The sequence below is a fragment of the Schistocerca cancellata genome, chromosome 3, assembly GCF_023864275.1.
Source record: "Schistocerca cancellata isolate TAMUIC-IGC-003103 chromosome 3, iqSchCanc2.1, whole genome shotgun sequence".
NCBI lineage: Eukaryota > Metazoa > Arthropoda > Insecta > Orthoptera > Acrididae > Schistocerca > Schistocerca cancellata.
Genome location: NC_064628.1, coordinates 9,479,289 through 9,503,427, shown reverse-complemented (window position 1 = coordinate 9,503,427; position 24,139 = coordinate 9,479,289).

The following is a 24,139-nucleotide window of genomic DNA, read 5'->3' as shown; positions in this document are numbered from 1 at the left end:
AATCCGGATACTGACAAGAGGGAGATTGAGTTAATAATTAAATCACTAAAGACCAAGAACTCTCATGGATATGACGGGGTATCTAGCAGAATACTGAAGTATTGTTCTATGTATGTTAGCCCAGTTCTCAGACATATCTGTATCTTTTCCTTTAGGAGTGATCGGTTTCCTGACCGATTAAAGTACTCGGTAGTGAAGCCACTGCATAAAAAGGGAGACATTGATAATGTTGACAATTTTAGGCCTATTTCTATGCCATCTGTGTTTGCTAAAGTTATCGAGAAGGTTGTATATACAAGGTTACTGGAGCATTTAAATTCACATAATTTGCTGTCAAATGTTCAGTTTGGTTTTAGAAATGGTTTAACAACTGAAAATGCTATATTCTCTTTTCTCTGTGAGGTTTTGGACGGATTAAATAAAAGGTTGCGAACGTTAGGTGTTTTCTTTGATTTAACGAAGGCTTTTGACTGTGTTGACCACAAAATATTACTGCAGAAGTTGGACCATTATGGAGTAAGAGGAGTAGGTTACAATTGGTTCGCCTCTTACTTTAAGAACAGAAAGCAGAGGGTAATTCTCCGCAATATTGAGAGTGGTAGTGATGTTCAGTCCCAATGGGGCACTGTTAAGTGGGGCGTTCCCGAAGGGTCGGTGCTGGGGTCACTGCTGTTTCTTATTTATATAAATGATATGCCTTCTAGTATTACAGGTGATTCAAAAATATTTCTGTTTGCTGATGACACCAGCTTGATAGTGAAGGATCTTGTGTGTAATATTGAAACAATAACAAATAATGTAGTTCATGAAATAAGTTCGTGGCTTGTGGAAAATAATTTGATGCTAAATCATAGTAAGACTCAGTTTTTACAGTTTCTAACTCACAATTCAACAAGAACCGATATTTTGATCAGACAGAATAGGCATATTATAAGCGAGACGGAACAGTTCAAATTCCTAGGCGTTCGGATAGATAGTAAGCTGTTGTGGAAAGCCCATGTCCAGGATCTTGTTCAGAAGCTAAATGCTGCTTTATTTACCATTAGAACAGTATCTGAAATAAGTGACACTTCAACACGAAAAGTAGTCTACTTCGCATATTTTCATACGTTTATGTCGTATGGTATTATGTTTTGGGGTAATTCTTCTGATTCAAAAAGGGTATTTTTGGCTAAAAAACGGGCTGTTCGAGCTATATGTGGTGTAAGTTCGAGAACCTCTTGTCGACCCCTATTCAAAAATCTGGGAATTCTGACATTGCCCTCACAGTATATATTTTCTCTAATGTCGTCTGTTGTTAGCAATATTAGGCTATTCCCAAGAGTTAGCAGCTTTCACTCAGTTAATACTAGGCAGAAATCAAATGTGCATGTAGAATGCACTTCCTTGACTCTTGTGCAGAAAGGAGTGCAGTATTCTGCTGCATCCATTTTCAATAAGCTACCACAAGAACTCAAGAATCTTAGCAGTAGCCCAAACCTCTTTTAAGTCTAAACTGAAGAGTGTCCTCATGGCTCACTCCTTCTATTCTGTCGAGGAGCTCCTGGAAGAGCTGAAAAAATTAAGCAAATTCCAGTGTTAGATTGTTGATTGTCTTCATTTAAACTTACGACTTGTCACCTGAATATGTTTTTTTTTTATATTTCATTTTATCTGTTTCTAATATCGTGTTATAATTTCGTGTATTGACTCGTTCCATGACCATGGAGACTTGTCGTTAATTTGGTCCCACGGAACAATAAATAAATAAATAAAAATAAAAGTCATCCAATAAATGTTTCCGATGAACTCTGCAGAGCAGTCTGTCTCATTACTCCTGTCGCGTGGCGCCCACAGGCAAGAGAGTACGTGGATCCTGGATGTGAGTGCGAATGTGTTTTCGTGCGACGCTGTGGAAGACACGGACGAGAGGAGCGTCTGACACGGTCACCGTAACGACAGGCCGTCGTACTAGGGCAGACCTTGTTGCAGTCTCCGTATGGACAGGTGTCTTTGCTGGGAACAGGCACACTTCCTTACTCCATGTACGTCACGTGGTTGTAACGCCGGAAATGCATATCCTCCTATTTCCATTTATTGTACTATAAATTTGTTTTCCTTATTTTTGTTACCTGAATATATAACATTTCTGTGTCTTCGTATATTGTAATTGTTTTACTATTTGTATATATATATATATTTATGCATTTATGTCGATGTATAATTGGTTTGTTTCGTAAATATTATTTGTATTTTTACGCTGGGTCTTGCCTAGGGAAAACTGCTATCGAACGATTACATCGATAGGTCGTGTGAAGAATCAAAGTGTGTAGGATCTTTGGTAGTGTTAACTCTGTCGCGCGGAGCGCGGGCAGAGGGGGGTCTGGCTGGGGTAGTGCAGTGGAGCAGGTGTGTTGTGTGACGCTCCCGCGAGTTGCCGCGCTTTCGGGGTTTGGCAGCATGTAATTGCGCTCGACTCGCGATGATAGTTTCTGACATGGTGTCGCGGACGGGAAGCATTAGCTGGCGCACATCAAGAGCCCGTTTCGCCTGGTGACCGCGTCGAGAAGAAGGCGCGCCAACATCCAGCTTCTGCAACAGCGACGGCCGACAATGAGTGACTGTCGCCACCTCCTCGATCGACGGCTTCAAACCTTCAATCAACCAACAAGGAAGACTGCAAGCACGTAAAGTTTTAGAACTGTATGGCAGACCTCAGCTTTTCAAACTGTTCCATTTTCGTAACTATAATTACAGCAACTTAGCCTGAACGTTTGTTGCTGATTGTCCCAATTGCTTTGCCAAGCAGGGTCCCTTCCTTTTCCGGAATGAACCCGAGTGTCGTTGAAATTCAAACGCCAGCATCATTTTATTTCACTGCTTTAATTTTAAAGTTTAGTTAAGGTATTCATAGCTGGCTACAATATTTAGATTGCACAAGCACTAATTAAGAGTGCGAGTTTTGTTACCGTATTTTAGTTACCTGTGACTGCAGCTCAGCTTGGTACGTACTAAATTTTACTATTGTTAATTGTTCAGAATCGTTTAATTCAAGTTCAAAGTTAAATCTCTTCTTTCTAAATTGCGTAGATTCAAGTAGCTTTAGAAATGATTGTTGAGGTAGTCCAAGACTAACCGTATTTTACTGAATTTCGATGTGCTTCAGAAAGAAAGCTCACTATTAACTTCAGTCACTAAATTAACTTTCGATTTTCCGGTTTTAATAATTCTTTTGCTAAATTAAGTCAGAGTGTAGCGAAATTTATTACTTCTGACAAACTTTCAGTTTTGACACACTACACGTGTCAACCTTCAGTTGCCACACTTCTAGTGCTAATTATATGTGTAATAACCTTTCTTTTTCGGTTACCATAGTAATTGTCCTAAGGACTGGCGACCGTAATTTCCCCCAAATCTCAAATACCTAATTAACGCTAGTTAATTGTTAACGTAACGGCCGCACATTTACTTTCTTTATTAACTTAACCCCTTTTCCAAAATTAGTTTCCACCAGTTCCATTTGCATTTTTCCTTTCATTTAGATGTAACCCTTCCCTCCCTCTTTACCGACAGGTTAACTTCGGTGACGATTGCTTTTCCAAAATTCCCATTAGGTACACGCGGTTTCATTTTTCACTGTCATTAAGATCGGTAAGTGAGGGGGAGGTTACAATATGATACTGCAAGGCAGAGCGAACAGTACCTCTCCTCTCTGGCACTAGTCGTGTGAGGGCTTTGACTTCCTGAATGAAGGGGCAGTTTATGGCCCAGGTGACACAAGCCATCTCTTGCGGCGGGAAGCAGAGAAGCGGCAACAGAGGCGCCACATTTCCACACGGGACATATGACGGTTTAGTAGTCACCGTTGTGCGGCGACGAGCGCAGAGGGGCACCACGGGACCTAACGCGCAAAATTCGTATACAGTGCCTAATCAACAACGAAAACTGTCACGGGTAAAACTGGACTAGAGAAAAGAAGAGGAGAGGGTGGGGGTGGTGGCGTGTGTGTGTGAGTGTGTGTGTGTGTGTGTGTGTGTGTGTGTGTGTGCGGGGGAGGGGGAAGGGGTGCGAAACGACAAGTAGCTTGTGTAGAAAAATTTTTCTCGTAACGGGGGTGCCTTCATGGCTCTGAGGACGGCCCTCCTGAACCCACCGATTCTATACTCGCCCGTGGGGGTGGGTTCCCGACCAACACCGAGCATCAATATCCGTGATTATGCCACTGTCGAATCCAGTTAGTTGCTGGGAGAAGTATCTGCTTGTCACACCGAGAGAAACGCGAGCTTCTCACACCCAAACGTCCAGATGTCAGACACTCAGATCGGTACCGAATGTTGTATGGCGATACAGTACCAACGGAAACACCGATTCAGTTGGTGCTGTGTACTGTGGTCCAGTGGAACATGCGTAAACTGCAATTAAAAGTAGTACGAGAACTACGGAACAAAGGAAATCCGTATCTGTGATCGATTGTTTTGTAGATCTCGCGTGGGTGAATTGGTAGGGCGTGATGTCTCTGCACCAAAGGTCCGCGTTAGAACCGACCTGATCACAAACTTGTTTTTTAACTGTTTATGTGTGAAACTGTTGTATGGGAGAACATTTTCGTGACATGTAATAGGGCATTTCGGAGTTTGTAACAATGTCCTTTTGGCAGTCTGCTTTTGCCTTGTCAGTTGAAAGTAGCAAATCTATAGACTACGTTTGTATAGACAGGTGTGGTGCCAGCACACAACACGGCCTAAACACTTCTTACTCAATCAGTTTTAGAAAAATTATACATGACTGTGCTTAAACTGACACACAATATTTTTTAGCGCAACGCAATCTGACTTTCAGAAATCCCTACAAAGGAAAGGCCCTGACTAACATTAACCTGTACCTTTCACAAATCACTTACCTCACAAAAATCTTCGTTACTCAAGCTACAGCAATACAGCGAGCGCCACTACTGCCAGCTAAATAACAGATTCAAACTACGGAAGTCACTAACTACTAGTAGGCATAGTTAGCAAATGAAAGATTTTAATAGAGAACAAACAATGTATTTACCTTAATATTCATCAAAAGTCATAATATATACAGCAGTTCATGACATCCATTTTTACAAATTTCAAAACTCCGCCATTTCTCTCCCCACATCCACCGCTGCTGGCGGCTCACCTCCAACTGCGCAACGCTACGCGCTGTTCACATCCAGCTCCCGCTGCCCAACACTACAATGGCAGACAACAATGCAAACTAGCCACAGGCTGCACACAGCACAGCCAGTGATTTTCGTACAGAGCGCTACGTAACGTTGCCAATAAGAAAACATAAACAGCCTACTTACACAAGATACAACTCCACTCCTCCTCTCTCTCTCTCTCTCTCTCTCTCTCTCTCTCTCTCCAAAAGTGCATTCGCAAACAAAGGTCCTGCTAACAGTCTCGCAGCGCACTCTGGCAGAGATGTTGCATGCTATTACTCAGATGATAATGAAGTCTTACTTTTGCGCGTGACATCAAAAATATTACCAAAAATACAATTTTCTGTACAAAACAAACTCCAAAACCCTTACAACATTGCAACAAAATTGCTCAGACATGTATACATTAACTTAATAGGTATAACACTTTACTCTTCTGACATCTGAAACGGATCACTCTGTAGAAGATCGTAGTTTGCGGTGAAAAGCCCAGCATCTCTCAGCGGGTCACCATTGCAGCGTCAATACTTCTGAGTGCTTCGTTGATTCGCGCGTTCACTGGTGTTATGTACACACAGTCCTTGACATAATCTCACAAAAAAGTCTAATGGCGTGGAATTGGTGGAGGGGGGTGGGGGGCATGGGATAAGACCATCACGACCCATATACCCACATCTAGCACGTTCAAACTCCAATGTGGGGCTGCACCGTCATGTTGGAAGATGATCGACGGCTGCGATTCTTCCATCGGTGCTAGCAGGAACTACTCAAGGATATCCAGCAAAACTTTTCGTGTTGTGACTTACTCTGAGAAGAAAAAAAAATAGGCCTATCACGTTATTGTGCATTACCACGGATGTGTTCGCGTGTGTTATATGAGTTTTCGTAGGCGAGAAACCTAATATTGTGGCGATTCTGACGTCCAGAAATGTGGACAGTTGCTTCAACTGAAAACTGGCACTTTTTCAGGTAGTCATGGTCGGCATACGTGGAGGCCACAGAGGACGATCGTTTGCCTACAGTTAAAAGGTGTAACCGCTTATGTAACACTTTATAGACAGTTGAGGTTGCTTCCTGCAGTTCGAATGAAGCACGACGAACTGACTTCTGGGAGCTCCGTTGAAACGCAGCGTGCAGTCTGTCAACATGTGCTCGAGATATAGGAGGACGTCCACTTTCGACGAAGGTCTCTTTAAGGTTTCTGAACCGCCTGATTATGCTTGCTTTTTTGCCGATGGTGACGTACCGTTCTGGCGTCGATAATTCCGCAGTATCGCTGTCCTGGTCATCATTTTGGTGCATTCCAAGTGAAATCTGCAGAAAAAGACCAAATAAAACAATTTTGAGAACTGCAAACTTTAATAGTTCCCGATTTATGGTGGTTTTAAATGGTTTTATGGGGCATCCTGTGTGACTTCCACCCACATATGTCACCCAAAACGACCAGGACGAGCAAATCAGAGAGAATGGAGACCACATGGAGGTTAATTGACAGTTGCTCTTCTCAGGCACCATACACAGATGGAACATAGAAAAGGGGAGTGGGGAGAAATGATGTAGGTGCTAGAAATACTCTCCACCACCCATGGTAAAATGGCGCGCGGAGTATTTTTAGGTGACACAAATATGACACAAAATCACAAAGTTTCTCTCCTCCTCCTACATGTGCTGCGTCAGTCATTGAACGGTGCCTGGTGTGGACTCTTCAAAGGGATCGACATCATCGATGCTGTCTTCACTCTCCAATAAAATGGCACAATCGGAATCAGTCTTCTCCATTTCCTTTCTTTGTTGTGTGCTTGCCACACCTTTGGTCACAGGCATGGCTTTCTGCATATCCTTCTTTTGGCGTACTCCTTTTTTTGTTTGGAGGCTTTTCTTTTTGAATAGTGAGTTTATTGCTAGACGTATGGTCTCTTGCGGTTGTGTTGGTGGCGTATGGGAAAGGCGGCAACCCGCGATATACCGCTGTGTGGTTGGTGGCTCGGCCGTAGGTGACAGTGTACCACTTTAGAAATCAACTATCCTGTTTTGGAATGGAGCGTATGGTGTTTAAATGATTATGTTGATTGCTTAATAATTATCTCCATACAATAAATGCGATAATAATGAACAATTCAGCATACAGAGTACAATTTTCTGTGTGTGTAACACAAATTTGGTAGGTACATAGTGAGTATTTGTGTAAATGTGGCAACTTTTCTAGAACTTCGTGCACTTTTATTTTCAAGTTGAAAGTGCCGTTTGTCAAAATTATTTTTTACCTCCAAAGTGAACTGTACAATGGAAAAACAAACAATGGCAGCATAACTAGCAATAGGAACATTTCCGATTGATACGGAAGACAGGATGCACCATTCTTTGGATAGTTTTGGCTGTATCAGTTTATGACACTCTATAGCTGTAAATGTAGATATAGCTTATATTTACTGCTAATGTAATGGGGCTAATGGTTAATGGAAAATTCTGAATGTAAGTGGAAACACAATTAGAATTGACAAAACGAAGTAAGAAATTAGGATTTTCTACCACCATACGGATGTTAGACGTAACGTATAAGGGACTATTAAACACTTTCCATTCATAGGTCATACAATGCGGAATCGGTATGCCAATCAGGCAAAATCGCTGTCTGCAATGAGGATATCGTCCCACTGAAGTACCAGATTGAAGATAACCATTTGGTGAAATACCGTATCCTGCTGCGTGGAGAAATCTGTAACTGTCTATTGCACGTCCACGTCTGACAAGAACTGTTGACCCTTCGAGGCTTTTTTTAAGGAAACGAAGGCGTGATAATGGCATGGGAAGAGATCAGGACTATAGGGCGGTTGGTCGAAAGTCTCCCACTTGTCCGTAACCGATGAGGCTGGCCTCCCACATCGACTGGCGTCTTGCGTCCAGTCGCAACCAGCACGGGTTTTGACAGATATGTAGCCAAATACAACGTGCTGCCAAGTACACATTCTTCATTTTCCGATGGATGTCTACCAATGTTTGTCCTTCGGTAACCAAGAAAAGAATACAGCGCGTTGGTCTTGTTTGGACGAGTTTGGTAATAACTTCTCCATTTCACGTTTCCGCATTTACCTCACACACGTGAGGAAGACACGAGTGTGACACTAATCCCTTGTATACATGTCAGTGCCTGTATAACCGCATCGGAGTTGCGATACGTTGCGTACACGCTGCAGCAACGCCCTCAAACGAAAGATTCTTGATCACCCCTTACGTTTGAAATAGCTCTAATGCTCTACTGATTTATTTTTTGACTTTTGTTTTATTTAATGTTACATCGTTGAGCTTCTGTAAATGTGTTTGATTGAATCGATAACACAAAATTGTATACTCCTTTCTTTGTGAAAACTTTGATGTCTTTTAGAGTGTAGGAAGTGTAATGTCTGTAATATGTACAATGTACAATGTACAATTATATGTTTTGTCTTTGTCATATAATCTCTTTGGTTATCTTTAAAATTAAATAACTTTATTTAAATGATTTTGTGCAGAACTACCAATATGTCCAAATGTTGTGTTTTATTTAATATGTTTGGCTGCTGTTGTGTAAACTGCTGATGATCACGTAGGGTTCTTAGTTATTTTGTATGTAAAAGACGGTGTGGTTCCCCTCCGGAACGGAACTTAGTATCGCGCGCAAAATGTGGGTGGCATGGATAGAAAGGTGGAACCAAGAGTCAGTCGGGGACGAGCTACCAAACTATCGACTGCTCATGTAAAAGTTGTGTATTGTGCTGGTTCCGAGAGAGGCTTTTCCTGACGCTTTCCAATGCCTCGGGTGGATGGATAAAGGACTGGAACTATTCTGAAATTGGTATCTATCATCGCCACCAAGAAATGACAGAGTCCAGCAATTCTACTTGCAAATCCGCCTACCAACATGCACACGCCACCACGTTGCGCAATCACTGTAATATAACAGAAGAACTATAGTAATATACAGTGAAGCTCATTGGATGTGTTAGTGTGCTCAAACATAAGATAATTTGTAACTGAATTTATGCACCAACCTTGATGTTTTCCTTATCACAACACCTCTTAGGTTCCTCTCCGTTTGAACTAAAGTGATTACCGAGTGTCCTTTATTGAAAGCATATTAAAATTAATATGGCAATAGAGTGTGCTAAGATTAATAATGTTTGTTGAAAGGATCTAACAAATATCTCAGTTTTGTGATTCACTGCAGTAAAAGTTCAGAACTGCAACTGTTCAGAGTTATATGTTCATGCTTGCTAAGTGCTTGTTTCTCTAGTGTATTGAAAGTGTGTCTAGTTTACTCTGCTACAGTGGTCAAGATTAAGGTCCCCCGTCCACTGAAAGTAGTTCAAAAGCAACAACTTACTTAATTATAGAAAGTTTCAATTACTCTTGCTATTCAAGTCAAATTCTGTACAATATTGGGTTCCTTTTATGTATTAAAAGTGCATATTAATGGTGTAACAGGATCTATAGTTTGTCTATTGTCATCATGCTACATAACGATTGATAGAAAGACAGCTATCTATGAAAACAGTAACTTCTTTATTCAAAAGACAGTGAGAAGTAATCTGTTAGTGAATTCCATTTAATTTTCATTCTAAATAAAAAGGTGTTTAGTAGTGAGAGACTTAATCTATGCACAATAACTAATTTTCTGTACACCATATCGATATTTCATGTCAGATAGGAATATGTTTGAAAAGTAATATTGAACCTATGTCCAATTTTTGATTCTAAAGTGCTCTTTAATAGTAATATTATTGAAACCACTCAGTTTGACCAAGTCTTGAAAGCAAAAAAGTGGATGTCATTATCTGTTGTACTTATGATAAGAGCCTTGTTTTTCTATAAGTGTTACCACTTTCACTTTCTTTGACGGTAACATTTGCTAGTGACAGAGTTCACTGCACTCTTGTGTGCAAAGTATATGCTGCGTTTGCCCACTGAAGTTACTTATTTTCAGTTTCAGGAACAAGAATGTTACTCATTCCTAATTAGGCTGCCGACCGTTTTTATTATCATTTGGACAGTGAGGATAAGCAAAATATTGTTTGTTACTGTTTAAATTTTTACGTGATTCTGACTTTCACTTCCGATAAGCCACCTTCGTTAGGTATCTCACGGTCAACACAACTAAATTCCTCTCAGAGGGTAACACTGCTCTTCTTCTGTATACTGCAATTGCTTTAACAAAAATAATTTCACTATACGGACTGCATCCAGCTTAGAGGTTCTAGTATGAGTATAGCAGTAGAGTTATATAGGTTCAAACGTTTTGCACTGTTGGTGACTCAGTCTTTGCAAAAGGTTCATGAGAACTGAACAGGGTGCGTAGGACGCACACATTGCCTTGTAACGATTCGAGAGAATGTCGTACTGTATAGTGATCGCAAATGTGAAAGTGAAGTTTGCAGGGCACGACGTTTCGAACAGAATGAGGCGGGGACTTAAACGTCGGAATAGGACGAGTCTGACGTGCCGGACCCAAGAACGGTGATGAATAGCTTAGTGGGAGGTACATTGGCGAGGCAGCTGTCAGCTGCTTAAACGAAATCACTGCGCCGGAGAGAGCAGGTGAAGGCACAGTTTGTGTGTTAGATCGGTGCAGGCGGTTGGGAAAGCGGGGCGCACCGGACAGTAGGTCCACGCAGCGGTTGACGGCGTTTAGTGCAGCGAGGTGCAGCTCCACTCACCTGCAGGTTAGCGAATCGCCGGTGGAATTCTGAATAGTGTGGAGAACAAGGCCGATTGAAGATGACAGTATGACTGAAATACTGTAGAACTAGAGGAATCAGTCGCGCTTATGACAGTGAATAATGTTTCAATGCGACAACCGAAAATAACTCTTGCTATGCCATCCTAATGAATCGCCCATGGGTGTGACATGAAGCAATATGTACTAATCCGCGATTCAGAATATTCTTTATGATATATTCGAGAACTTTTTTTTTCTCTATCTGGGTTTCTGCTTGTTCCATTTGCGTCTAGAACGTGAGAAGAATTAAAGCTTAAACGCATCTGTGACTTCTGTCATACCATGAATGAACCTACGTGACTATTTCATTTGATATCCTCACGAATTGTTACAACCAGCTATCTGCAGTATTTGAATGGTTCCATTTGTGACTAACTGATACTGTAGTCATAGAATATTATGCTTCTGTGTCTTCTGAAGTGCCCAATTTTACATTTCTGGACAATGAAAGGAAGTTACCAATACCTTCACCACTTTGAAATCTTATCAACGTTTGACTGAATTTTTGTGCATCTTCTTCCAGGCAGTACTTCGTTATAGCCAATTCCATCATCTGCAGAAAACCTGAAGTTACTATTAACATTGTTTGCAAGGGTCCGAATACCAAACATGAACAACATGGTCTCAATATACTTTCCGGAGCCACATCTGAAGTTACTTCTACAGTTGTCGATGAGCCTCCATCTAAGATAAGATACTGCGTCCTCTCTGTCAGTGAATATTTAATCCATTCATATATCTTGTTTTATACCCTCAACGTTTATACACTACTGGCCATTAAAATTGCTACATCAAGAAGAAATGCAGATGATAAACGGGTATTCATTGGACAAATATATTATACTAGAACTGACATGTGATTACATTTTCACGCAATTTGGTTGCTTAGATCCTGAGAAATCACTACCCAGAACAACCACCTCTGGCCGTAATAACGGCCTTGATACGCCTCGACATTGACTCAAACAGAGCTTGGATGGCGTGTAGAGGTACAGCTGCCCATGCAGCTTCAACACGATACCACAGTTCATCAAGAGTAGTGACTGGCATATTGTGACGAGCCAGTTGCTCGGCCACCATTGACCAGACGTTTTCAGTTGGATAGAGATCTGGAGAATGTGTTGGGCAGGGCAGCAGGGCAGTATCCAGAAAGGCCCGTACAGGACCTGCAACATGCGGTCGTGCATTAATCTGCTGAAATGTAGGGTTTCGCAGGGATCTAATGAAGGGTAGAACCACGGGTCGTAACACATCTGAAATGTAACGTCCACTGTTCAAAGAGCCGTCAATGCGAACAAGAGGTGACCGGGACGTGTAACCAATGGCACCCCATACCATCACGCCGGGTGATACGCCAGTATGGCGATAGGCTTCCAATGTGCGTTCACCGCCATGTCACCAAACGCGGATGCGACCATCATGATGTTGTAAACAGAACCTGGATTCATCCGAAAAGATGAACTTTTGCCATTCGTGCACCCAGATTCGTCGTTGAGTACACCATCACAGGTTCTCCTGTCTGTGATGCAGCGTCAAGGGTAACCGCAGCCATGGTCTCCGAGCTGATAGTCCATGCTGCTGCAAACGTTGTCGAACATTTCGTGCTGATGGTTGTTGTCTTGCAAACGTCCCCATCTGTTGACTCAGGGATCGAGACGTGGCTGCACGATTCGTTACAGCCATGCGGATAAGATGCCTATCATCTCGACTGCTAGTGATACGAGGCCGTTGGGATCCAGCACGGCGTTCCGTATTACCCTCGTGAAGCCACCGATTCCATATTCTGCTAACAGTCATTGGATCTCGACCAACGCGATCAGCAGTGTCGTGATACGATAAACCGCAATCGCGATAGGCTAGAGTCAGACGTTTATCAAAGTCGGAAACGTGATGGTACGCATTTTTCCTCCTTACACGAGGCATCTCAACAACGTTTCTACAGGCGACCCCGGTCAAATGCTGTTTGTGTATGAGAAAGCGGTTGGAAACTTTCCTCGTGTCAGCACGTTGTAGGTATCGCCACCGGCGCCAACCTAGTGCGAATGCTCTGAAAAGCTAATCATTTGCATATCACAGCATCTTCTTCCTGTCGGTTAAATTTCGCGTCTGTAGCACGTCATCTTCGTGGTGTAGCAATTTTAATAACTAGTAGTGTACTTCCACTAACAAGCGTTGGCGTGGCGCTGAGTCAAATGCATTTAGGAAGTAAAAAAATATTTCATCTACCTCACTGCCTTGATCGATGGCTTTGAGGAGATCACGCGAGAAAAGTACGCGTAGGAATTTCACTTGACCAATGTTTTCGCAATCCATGCTGACTGTCATGGAAGAGGTCGTTGTATTCTAGATATCTCATGATGTCTGATCTCAGAATACGTTCTAGGTTTGTACAGCAGGTGAATGTCACTGGTACTTGATTCTAGTTTCGTGGGCCACGCCTGCTACTTTTTATGTACATGGGTGTGAACTGTGCGTCCTGCCAACTGCAGAGCATTGTTTTTTTTTTTTATTAGATCTATCTGCGATATATTGTGGTTAAGAGAGGTTCTAAATAAGCAGGGAAATTCTGTATAAAATCTGAAAGCGATTCCCTCTACCTCTGAGGCCATATTCAGTTTTAGCGATTTCAGCTGAAACTGACATTAATTATTCAAGTCGTTTTTGGTTGGTGTGATAGTGAAACTAGAGTAGCACTCCTAGAATTTTCAATGGAAACAATGACTTTTGGAGTGAAATTCAACATTTCTGCTCTTTCGTTGCTACCATTGATTACAGTCCCAGTGTTAGCCGCGGGTGTCTGAACACCAGCTTCGGTGCCACTGACAACCTTTGGTCACGACCAGCATTTCTTTTGGATTTGTGAGAAGTCTTTCGATAAGATTCTGTTACGATAGTCGTTGGAGGCTCGAGACGTTACACCTTTGACTAACAAACACGTTTCATTCAGCACATCTTCGTCTATAGCCATATGCGTTGTTTTACACCTAGTGTGCAGTAGGCGGTATTTAAAAGTTTCTTTACTTAGATCGTCCAACGTGGGTTAAATAATTAATTAATTCCTACTCTGTATTACGTAAATTAAAAATGTATGATGAGTCTTTGGAAACGTCGATATCCGACTACATTCATATTACAATTTGCAGCCATCCTGCCAGGTTAACTGTAGTTTGCCGGCGATTTCGCGGCAGTCAGTCAACATCCCTCTCGGGCTTTGCTCCTAACATTGTCAATTAGACGCAGAGATCTCTCCCGTGGGGAAACCTTGGTGCCGCACAAAAACACCATGAAAAAAACCATGTCACTGAGGAAATGCAAGTTGAGGTTAGTACGTCCATGAATTAACGTCTGAGGAAGCATTCAGGTCTTCTCATACCCGCTCTGATGATGTCCCTCGTAGTCAGTTGAGCTGTTCTGCTGTAGACTGACAAAGTGTTGCTTGTATTAGGACTATGGGCAGTTATCACTAAGGAATGAAAACCATGGACGCCATCACAGTGAGTTTACTTAAAATAATCACCGTGAACATTGATAGCCTGTGCTCATACTTTAATCTGGGAGTTTATAAGAGAGTGTAACTCGGGTTTTTATGCCTTGAAATGCTACCCCTTTATATTAAATCTGATCCATACACGAATAAACGCAATCTGACAAACTTGAGTTTCAGAGTGTCAAGTACTTTAGCTAAGTCCAACGGAATAATAAGGAAAAGGGCTTTAACCACAGTTAACCAAGACAAAACCGCAATGAGAGTCTTTACAGTAGATCTCACGAAGTTACTAAGTGCGCATGTAAAAGAATTGGATCTTATAGATGCATTTCACGCAATGCATATGTTTTTCCGATCTGTGCCCTAGATCCCCTAATAATAATTTGAAAACCCTGAGCTACTGTGGTAGCAGAAATCATCTCGATGTCTCCGTCTCCGGTTCTAGGCGCTGCAGTCTGGAACCGCGAGACTGCTACGGTCGCAGGTTCGAATCCTGCCTCGGGCATGGATGTGTGTGATGGCCTTAGGTTAGTTAGGTTTAACTAGTTCTAGGTTCTAGGGGACTGATGACCTCAGATGTAAAGCCCCACAGTGCTCAGAGCCATTTGAACCATCTCCGTCTCCACTGGCTCGTGTCCTGAAGTACAGCAGCACCACAAACTTACCTGCATAGCTGAAAATTTTGTTTAATGAAACCACAATGTATGCTTAATCAGAATATGTCTTCACAGATTGAAATACAATTAAAATGAATCTGGTGCATTTCCAGAATGTAGTTTTTTGAGGAACGATATGTGGAGATATGGAACACATGTATGTTTAACTTGAGGAAAGACCAGGAATGATAATAAACTCTTAAAAATTCCAGATTGTGGTCAACGTGATATAGCATCGAGTATTTGAGTACAAGATGACATTTTTCATGACCAAATACAATTCAGCAGACTATGAGTCTTTATATTACCACCGTGTACATTTCGCAAAAGAAAATCACCAGCCTTTAATATTACAGCCCGAAATAATAGTAATGGAAGAACAGTGAGATAAGCCACATTGAATGTCGGATGACTAGACGGAAATTGGATACTGAACTGCACATGGTTTAGAGATGTAGAACGCACAAACACAGACATACAGCTTCCCACGTTAAACAGGACTGCAAAATGTATAATATCAAATTCTCCATAATCTCAAGAGCCGTGTAATGTGCAATCATATAAACGCAGTACAAGTGAGTAAAGCCAGTAAATATCTCATCATAATCCAGAACGAATTATGCCCATTTGATTATCACGAGTTGAAACGTCTGTGCTACTAGTCAGTTCGATACGTCGTCATGATGGCATCAGCAAGAAGAAACTGCCGGCCTCTAGGCCTCGTGAGAAACGAATTCTGCCGCCGAGCTCCCCAACTGGTTGGACCCGAAAAGGCAATTTCCACTCAGAGCTGTACTACCCCAGCAGATAGATCGGTGCGGCCACATCTTTGAGGAGGACAAGTGCCTAACGTCGCATGCACGAATGCTCGACATTCGCGTAGCACCAGGCACCTTCCATCTTTACAGAAATACACTTCTGATAAGCACTAACATAGTAAACGCGAAAATGTTAAGATGAAGGCCTACCTGGAGGTCATGGCTGGACCGCGTCCGGGAGCTGACAGACTGACCTGGCGCACTGCTGAATCTATTACACTTTTGTACTTCTTCGCACATTCTCGGGTGACTTCGTCCTCGTCATTTATTTAGTAAAGCTCAAAGCATACTGCGTAGGAATATTGTCACAGTTACGACTACTAACTGATAGACTCTCACAGCACTTTCCGCATGAAACATAATTAATTACGAATCTTCCCCTTTTAATGTAAAGAATGACTGTGCTGGTAAAACTTCTACGTTACTTGATTTTCAAACTCCAGAGTGAACTGAATGTACTGAGACTATTTTCTCTGTACTTATTCTCAACATTTCTAAATTGACACAGAATATTTTAGCCCAACGCAATCTGACTTTCAATAATCCCTACAAAAGAATAGCCCTGACTAACAATAACCTATACCTTTCATGAATCACTTACCTCACACAAATCTTCGTTACTCGAACTACTGCTATACAGCGAGCGCCAATACTGCCAGCTAAATAAAAGATTCTATCTACTGAAGGCACTAACTACTGAAAGATAAAGAACAAACAATGTATTTACCTTAATACCTTAATAATGTGTTCAAAAGTCATGATATATGTATGTCACGAATATATGTATAAATATTCGTGACATCCAGTTTAATAAAGGTCCTTTTTCTGACAGACACACGTCCAGATCGTACGCTCATAACATCTCAGAACTCTGTGGCATCTCTCTCCCCACATCCACCTCTGCTGGCAGCCCACCTCCAAATGGCCAACGCTATGGGCTGTTCACATAGAACTGCCCAACACTACACTAGCGAATAATCCAACGATGAGTCCAATCAGCCACAGACTGTACATAGCGTAGTCAGCGATTTTAATAGAGAGCGCTACGTGGCGTTACCAACATAAAAACCTAAACAGCCTACTTACAATTGTTGTCAGCATTTGCGTTAAAAGTTGCATCTGTTTGGTGGTCCTATTCCGGCTGTTCCCCGATCTACACGTAAACTTATAAGAAGAATCGAGCCGTTCTTCACACTACCGTGGTGCTCTAAGCCCCATCACGCCATATGCTGCTGACGCGATAGAAGAAGAAGAGGAAATCGAAATGGAAGACGTAAGACAACAAGTATTACAGTCACTGTTCGACAGAGCTTTGTAAGACCTGCGAACATATATGGCAGAAGACATAGACAACATTCTTTCGAAATTTGTCAGATAATTGAGGAAAATGGCAACCATACGACTATTCAGATTGGTGTGTAGAATTATGAGATTGTAGACATACAATAAAGTTTACGGAAAAATGAAAACCACGCAATCTCGAAGATAACAGAGGAAGATATTTGCGAGAATCACGCAACTGACTTGACAGCTTGTGCACCCAAGTTGCTGACGGGAACAATACGCAGAAGAAAGCAAAAGAAAATTGATTTTCCGTTGTATGATGATCTCTTTGGCATTAGGAAAGGTAGAGGTACCAGAGAGGCAGTCATGATGTTGCGCTTCACGATGAAAGCAAGAATGAAGAAAAATCAAGACATGCTCATAGCACTTGTCAACCTAGAAAAAAACTTTAGACAACGTAAAATGTTGCAAGGTGTTCGAAATTCTCAGAAACACAGATGTGAGCAATAAGGAAAGACTGTCAGTTATATAATATGTTCAAGAACTAAGAACGAACGACATAGATGGAAGACTAAGAATGAACTGCTCAGATTAAAAAGCATATAAGACAGGGATGCCATCTCCCCCCCCCCCTCCCACGCCCCACCCCGCGCCCCTTCCCTCTAATTGAAATAAAGAAAGTTTCAGGAAAGGGTTTAAGATTCAGGATGAAATATTATCAATAATAAGATTCGATGATGGAATTTTCCCCCCAGTGAAAGTGAGGAAGCACTACTTATATGTTGAATGAATTCAACGGCCTACTAGGCACCGAAAATCGACTTAGAGAAAATCAAAGAATGGATGAAAATAATGAGAAGTGGCAGCAATGAGATTGGCTGTAAACATACCATCAAAATCGGGGACCACGAAGTAGATGTTGAAATGAAGGAATTTTGCTACCTTGGAGGCAAAATAACATGTGACTGACGAAGCAAGGAGGAAACAAAAATCCTACAAGGAGAGGCAACGAGAATATTCCTGGCACAAACAAGTATCATACATTCCGGTTAATTTGAAGAGCAAATCCTTGAGAGTGTACGTCTTGAGCACAACACTGTACGGAAAAGCAGGAAAGAAGATAATCGAAGCGTTTGTGCTATAGTGGTATGTTGAAAATTCAGTTGACTAATGATGTAAGACATTAGGATGTTCAGCATAGTATCGGACGGAAAAATAATGACAAGAAGGAGGGACAGGATGATAGGACACGTCTTAAGACATCAGGAACTAGGTTGAATGGTACTACAGGGAACCGTAGAGAGCAAAATCTATAGGGCGACACAGAGACCGGAATACACTCTAAGGGAAAAAAAGCGACAGACCACGAAGGAGTTATGCAAAATTGTCACAAATAATTATTCATGAAGATATTGACGGAAAATGCAAGACGGTAAATTTTGGCAGTTGCTGGGTGAATGTGTGACGGTGCAGCGCAATTTCATAATGCATTTGGCAGGGATAGTAAACAGGTCACATGTCGATACTAGGACATAAATCCTTCGGAAATTTCTATGCCGCTGTCGTACCGGCAACAATGAAATTAAACTACGCAAGCTATTAGTCGCATGTCCATTGTTTCAGCTTAGCTTTCTATTTACTTTTATGTAGTTGAACGTGTTTACGGCGTGTAGTATTAACGCGTTGTGCGCCATGCCACCAGAAAAAAAGAAACGTCGTTTCGTGGATAGCTGACCATCCTACATATCACGAAATTATTTTATATTCTCATGTTTACGAGAAAAACGTTTCGTACAAAAAAAAAAGTTTCAGATAGACCAGAATGTCAAGACAAGTCTTCAAATCTTCATATGGAACGACAACTGAATCTAACCTAATCTATCGCAGGAATGCAGAAGAAAGGACCACGACAACAACTTCTGACAACAGCAAGATGCAGTAGCAGGGATTTGTCCAAAGGTAACTAAAAAAGTCGGTTTAACATTGATCTATGTGATTGCAAGCAATATTCCTCTTCACAAACTTACAAACCCTATCCTAAAAAGCTTCCTGTACAAATCAAAATGCACCAAATGAATAAACATTGTGTGAAAATTACATACCAACAGTTTACGTAAATGTTCTTGAAGAAATACGCAGTAAACTCAAGGACAGCATTATTTGGATTTCAGCTGACGAAACTACAGACACTTGTGGCCGTTACATTGCAAATTTAATTGTTGGTGATTTAAAAGAAGAGCCTTCTTCTTCCTATCTAACGACATGCAAAGAACTTGAAAAAGTGAATGATCCTACGATCGCCTGATTTGTGAATGAGGCTGTTAGAAAAATATTTCAAGAATCTTCTGAAAATGAAAGAGTGTTGGTATTTATTTCAATTGCTGCTCCCTTCATGATCAAAGCAGGAAAAGTCCTGTGAGTGTTTTAGCCCAATTTGATTCATGTCACGTGCTTTGCTCAATGGAGTACGTCGCCTTGCTAAAGAAGTACGTTCCACATTTGTGAATGTAAATAAACTGATTTCATCCACAAAGAAAGTGTTTCTAAAGGTTCCTGCTCGCATCAACACTACAAAGAAAAACTGACAAATGTGCCTCTTCCTCCCGAAGAAGTGGTAACTCGTTGGGGTACGTGGTTCGAAGCCGTGTTGTTTTACAACGAACATTTCGGGGCCGTTAGAAGGGTAATAACCGATTTGTATAGTGCAAAGGCTTTGTCAATTTGCCAGTGCAAGGAAGCTTTTAGTTGTTCCGGTATTAAAAAAGACATTGCTGTGATTAGCACTCATTTTTCCCATATACCTGCAAGTATTAAAAAGCTTGAAACTCAAGCTTAGCGTTGAATGGATCTATTCAGTTAATGGAAAAATTATTCTAGTGAACTCCTTATTGCTTGAGGTATTACCAAGAAAACTTAAAGAAAAATCTGAAAACATTTTAAACTCTTAAGTCCAGCTTTGAACCCTTCTGCCAAATTGATAGTTTTATTAATGGGACGTGTGAACTTTTACGAGAAACAATAATTGCCAACATGGCACCCAAATTCAAATACTGCCCAGTTACCTCAGTTGTAGAACGGTCCTCTTCTGCTTATAAAAATGAATTGAGTAATCGAGGACACAATCTTACTACTGGACATTTGAAACGGTACTTGGTCGTTTATGTTTACAGTAGTAGAAAAATGTAAAATAAATTGTAAATGATGCTTTGGTCCAATAGTATTAATTAAACGTTAATGCTGTTCGAAAAAATTCATGACTGTATGTTGTTTTTTAAATAAAATATTACGGAGTTTTTGAGGGTGCCCCTCTGTCTGCGATATATCTCGACGTTGATCCAGTACATATCGATTGTTTCGCTGCGACTCATTAGCATCGCATCCGCTTGTTACCGACAACAATAGCAAAGAAGGAACAATTCTTGAAACACAGTATGCGTCCCCATTTTGCAAATTTTTAGGAAATAACCCCAGAAAGGTCCCCTTCCTAACCTCTACCGGAAAGTATTCATAAAATGATATCAGCGTCCTAAATGCACCGATTTTTCGAGTTTGCGATATAATCCACGCAGTAAGTACCATGTTTTTTTTATTTGATCTTTCATATTTCGACACTTTTCATGCTTTTTAAGTATTTTTCATGCATATTTTCATGTATATTGTAAGTTTTTTGTGATGCCTATAATCCGGTCTCTAGTCATTATCATTGATCAGACATGGAACTGGTGCTTCATTGACGACGATGGCAGTTACGAGGCAGCTCACGGAAAGCTCGGGGTTTTGACGATCTAACGCGCCATTTGGGCAGAGTTTGCACGATATCCCTCACGACGACATCTAACAATTCTGTCAATCAATGCCAAGCGGAATAATTGCTCTCGTAAGTGACAGAGGTGGACCAAAGCGTTATTGACTTGCTCAACTTGTGAAGCTTTTTCTCTTGAGCAAATCATACAATTTTTCTGAAGTATAGTACATCACAACTACCTATTTCTGTCCCATTCCTTTCGGACATACCCGAAAGAGCTGACAAAAATACATATTTGAGACGATGATGGCCAATGATCGCTTCAGGGCAGATGCAAACCAAGTTCGAACTGTTACGGGAATTGGAGAAATGCTGCGAGTAGTGGGGCTAATGAGCAGAGGGACTACAGCAGTAGTGTGTGGTACAAGCTGAGCAGAGGCGTGCTAGGGTAGTCCGTGCAGTTGCGGTGACCTCTGTGTCCAGATGGCGTAGTGACCTGTGAGTCCGGATGGCGTAGTGATCAGCGCATCTGCCTTGTAAGCAGGAGACCAGGGCCTGAATGCCAGTCAAGCACAAATTTTCAACTTGCCTCATTGTTAAGAAATCTATGCCCACTGGCAGCTAGTGCTTTAAATCCATTGTGTCTTGATTCGTAGATTGTGTTATTGATTGGTAACTCTTTAGTGTTGAAGAAGGCAGATCCACTGACGGAATATTCCACAGTTTGTGAAATTAGGAAAAATCAGCTACTGGATTTGAAACGTAAGGCATCAATGATGCAAACTGCAACATCATAGGAGTGGGGAAAAACTAATCCTTTTAAATTGACCGCTAGTTTAAACTTAGAATTGGATTATAAACTTGGAACATACGAAATCTGGCAATAAGTTGGTCGGCCCAGTATCCCCAGGATGCCCATACTGGTTTCTGATGTTATAGCAGTCCGTGATACCTCCAGGCCTAGCATTTGTCAAAGAAACAGGCTGTGGTTGTATCTCCAACTCTGCCATCTTGGATTTACAACCGAAGGGGGGATTGCCCATTTTGAATACTCCACCAGTTTACATTTAGGACAATTGGACTGTGAATTGTAACACCGTAGGAGTCTGGGAATGCCTTCTAGAGGAAGTGGGCTATTTCGAAAGCCCGCCTACTTTGTTTTATTTTGCTCCATTTTATAAGTAGCACAGTTGCAGGACCTGTTCAATACTTAGGACTGTGTTCGTATATCCAAGTTTTACATCTTGGTTTCCGCCCTCTTGGATTGGAGGACCTATACGACATTTAGGACTGGCCTGGAGTACTACTGACACGATCTTCTCACAAACAAATATTACCGTCAGATTTCTGAATGAGAAGCTAGATGGGTGATAGTTTCTTATGAGCAAGATGTAGATTGCTTTACTCCTACCTACTTTGTCATTTTGCTCTGAAAAGCTAAACACTTGCCTACCCAACTATGTATGTAGTGCACTTCAGTATGTTAGTTTCTTGCCATTCTAATTTTAGTGTTCGGTATGTACACTGAAAATGTGCTCAGTTGTAGGTAAGTCCGAAGTTTTCACAGATGGTAATATTGTCCGAATAGTCTTTTAAAAATGGTTCAAATGGCTCTGAGCACTATGGGACTCAACTTCCGAGGTCATCAGTCCCCTAGAACTTAGAACTACTTAAACCTAACGAATCTAAGGACATCAGACCCATCCATGCCCGAGGCAGGATTCGAACCTCCGACTGTAGCGGTGGCGCGGTTCCAGACTGTAGCGCCTAGAACCGCTCGGCCACCCCGGCCGGCAGTAGTCTTTTAGATGCAGCTGTACAATCTCTATGTACAGATTCATTACGATGTTGAAAGGACATTTTTTTTTGGACATTTCTTCGGTGTTTTCCTCATCCGTTCTGAGAGCCTGTAACAACACTAACGTTATCCTACTGTATATGTAATACATTTTTGTCTTCTGAATTTCCATAAATTAGTATAATCGATATTCTGGTTTTATTTCTTTTTTGTTTCATGACATTATGTTGAAAAAGCTATAAACAAATTTCGATGTAAATTTTAATATTTATGTCAAATTTCAAGTAATGTTGTAATCGAAGGGAAGTGTACCTAATGTTCAAACTATTGTAAGATGTGAAAGTTGTATTTGAACGCCTGGTCCATACGTAGGCAATGTATTAGAATATGTGGAATGTAAAACCTTTGGTGAATACCCTGTCTCTAGGGGAGCAGGAAAAGGTGGAGGTAGGCGAGCGCGGGAAAACGCACACGGGCACGGTACGGCACAACGGGCTCAGCAGTAGTAGTCGGAGTTGGGCATCGATCTGAGAAACTCGTGCTGCATCGAGGAGGCTCTCCTGGAAAACGTGGTTTCGTTGAGCCTCGGATGCGCCGTTTCCGACGTCTATACAGCATGACAATATTCCATAGGCACTAAATGGAAAAGTATTGCGACGCTATGAAGAAGTGAAGTGCCAATATTTCAAGAGCCATTGCTGTAATTGCATGTGTGCTTTGTGCCTCACCATCTCGCCGCCTGCCGACTGCCTCATCGATACGAACGGGTTGAAACTTTTAGTACTGTATTCGTGTGGACCAGTCTTACTTTTGCTACATACTGTTCAATAACAACTTAAATTTTACCAGAACTGTCCTATCAATTAATTATCCTCACAACTAACCTAGACAGGGTCCTTTCCACATGTTGTGCAATCCGAGTGTCCCAAAATGAAGATTTAAAATTTATGTTAATAATAATTACCTGCAGACCTATCAATGTTAAAATGATGTTTAAAGAACTTTGTTGTTAATGAATACAGGACGAATAATATAGGTATGACAAAGTTGGAAGATAATGTTGAAATTGGTTTAGTAATGAAGTTTATTTAAATTGAGACAAAAATAACGGTAGTCAAATGAGCAGGAAATAAGACAAAAAGAGCGGTAAATCATATTTTGGAAATCTTGAATACTTAATGCTCTCAAAAATCAAACTTTTACTACAGTGATCATTACAGTTGCAGGGTCTTCCCCCCCCCCCCCCTTCTCCTTTCTTTCTTTTCTATACATTTGAATGGTGTAGTGTACTGAACTGCTTTGACCAGCAAAGTTAAAGTCAATATAAAACCTAAATTTATCAGTGTTTTACCCTTCTTAAAATTGACATTGTATGTGTGTTTCAAAAGTGCTGTTTCTAGGGTAACCTATGCCCGATTTCAGTCGGATCAAT